Source organism: Bidens hawaiensis, unplaced genomic scaffold (assembly GCF_021521415.1).
Source record: "Bidens hawaiensis isolate Kalapana, Puna unplaced genomic scaffold, B.hawaiensis_p1.1 tig00003488_1, whole genome shotgun sequence".
Lineage (NCBI taxonomy): Eukaryota > Viridiplantae > Streptophyta > Magnoliopsida > Asterales > Asteraceae > Bidens > Bidens hawaiensis.
The window spans coordinates 2,221,643-2,223,978 of NW_027491195.1; the positions used below are offsets into that span (position 1 = coordinate 2,221,643).

At 37.0% G+C, this 2,336-nt stretch overlaps 1 pseudogene across 1 annotated transcript; it reads right to left on the bottom strand.

Moving 5' to 3' along the window:
* Positions 1 to 545: 545 nt before the first annotated feature.
* LOC143623518 (MYB-like transcription factor EOBI pseudogene) lies at positions 546 to 1,727 on the bottom strand (annotated as a pseudogene). The gene is made up of 3 exons (XR_013151909.1): positions 1,589 to 1,727; positions 1,056 to 1,185; positions 546 to 965 (listed from the first exon to the last, which is right to left on the bottom strand). The product of XR_013151909.1 is annotated as an MYB-like transcription factor EOBI pseudogene (transcript).
* Between the last annotated feature and the right edge of the window lie 609 nt (positions 1,728 to 2,336).

Genomic DNA, 2,336 nt, shown 5'->3' on the forward strand with positions numbered 1-2,336 from the left:
AACCGAGCAAAGCTTATACGAAAATGACATACGCCTAGTTTGCATAAGCTAGAAAGAAGAGCTGACATTTTCCCCTAAAGAAGCTCCAGGGAAGCTTCCGACTGCTTATGAAAGAAACATTTCACCAAAGGCATTCTCATTCTAATTTCACTTTGTTCTCTCTAAACTCTCTCTTTATACTCCTAAAATCTTTTAATCTTATCACATCACTGATTCTTACATCGGAGGTTGATTGTAGGAGACCCCCTCCTACGGTGATACTAACCGGTCGTGTTTTATTTGATTCTTAACAGGTATAGAAGCTCTGATTGGGATACACTCTTGGACCGCCATACTCTTGTTGTTAGATACATTGTTGTAGTAATAGTTCATAATCATTTTGTGTAATGAAGTGAGGTGAACAATTAATATAGTGATTTCTTAAATATCTATTTTTATTAGTGTCTTCTTTTATACAACAATAGGAAAAAAAAAAAAGAAAATTTATCTCTATGATCTGAATCATACATATATAGTCTAAAATTTTGAAATTTATGTGCTATTAGTCAAACATGGAACTTTGATTGTTGCATCACAGCTTGGTTTGGATAATCATGATCCAGTTTCCACATAAAATCATTCCATACGTTGTCTTCTGATATGGTGTCCCACCAACTTGCAACATCTTGAGCTATGATACACGGGTTTTGTTGTTGTTGTTGTTGTTGTTGTAGCTGCTTGCCGGTATTGTCTGTGACGATAATGGTTTCTTCCATTATCGATTGTGGTGTGTACGCTTCTGATTCAGATGATGTGCAATAGTTCATTATTCGCTGAACTTGTTTGTCTTGGTTGTAACTAAGCGGAGCCTCATATTCTCGCTTTTTATCGTTCTGCAACAGGTTTCCTTTTTAAAATGGGTTCTCCAGTAATTTTTTATTTCATTATCTGTTCTTCCTGGTAAGTAACTAGCTATCGTAGACCATCTGTATAATATGTATCGAGATAGTTTAAATATTAGAAAATGAACTACCGTAAGTGAGGTAAGTAAAGCTAGTGGAGAGATGAGTAATTACTTGTTGCCCCATAAAGCATGAAGTTCAATAATGATTCCTTCCTCTTGAGGCGATAATCGACCTTTCTTAAGGCCCGGTCTTAAGTAGTTCACCCACCGTAACCTGCAACTCTTCCCACTCCTCTTTAATCCTAACAAAAGAAAGCAAAATCAAGATTAACGCCCAAAAATATAGCAGCTAAACAAGCGCTCTGTGACCATAGACAATATGGTGTAGAACTAATTGCTACCAAAGGTTGACTTTGGTCGCACAATCTTATTTTCTACCGAAGACACTTTGACCGACGTGAATATGCTTCGTCGATTCCTTGGTAAATTTTATGACAACAGTTAGTCGGGTAAATTTCCCACGGCCATCTGACCACGACAACAATTAGTCAGGTAAATTACCGACTCCATGTTTTTCAACAGATTGTTACCGAGGGATTTCCAACGGATGTGAGTGTTGCTGGAAGCCAATAGTTTTCCAACGGATATGAAATCTTACATCTGCCACTATATATAAGAAATTGTGTTAGAAAAACTTGATAGTACCTGAGCAAATATGTATCGAGCTCCATCTTCCCTCTCCATGCAATGCAACATATTCCATAAGCAACTTATCCTCGGTGGGTGTCCAAGGTCCCTTCCTCCAACCATCCTCCTCGGCTCTCCATCCCATCATGCCGTCCATTACCGCTCTTTTTGCACTTATCATCTTGCCTCTAGTTTGTGCAACACAAATTGCTCTTTTAACTTGAAACACCCCCTTTATATACCCTCTAGCATCAGCAAAAGATATTAATGAGAATGCGGCACTACCTTTTCATATAGAAATCAGATATGAGATCTTATTTATACTTTATTAGTTATAGTATCTCTCAAATCACGTGTCCCCAAGTGTCTAACAATTAAACATTCCTTATATGCTGACTACTAATTAAAGATAAAGATGAAGTCATACTTTCAACGATAACATAGAATCCAAAAAAGAGCACTGTCTTATTACTAAAACCTTAAAAAACATACGTAGTGGTTGTTTGTGTCTCCTTGAAAACGACCAGCGCCTAATCCCTGTGTAACATATGTTGGTCTTTGTTTGTCCGCGTAGAAGAAGGTTCTGGTTACTATTTCGGGTAGTGGAATGCTAGAATATATAAAAGACGACGAGTCAGGTCGCGGACACGTGTTATGGTTCATGCATGGTTGGTATATTATATTAATTTATATGTATTATTATTGAAGCAATTGTTAAAGGTGAGGTTCATTAGTTTAAATATTTATATGCTAATTTGGACATTGA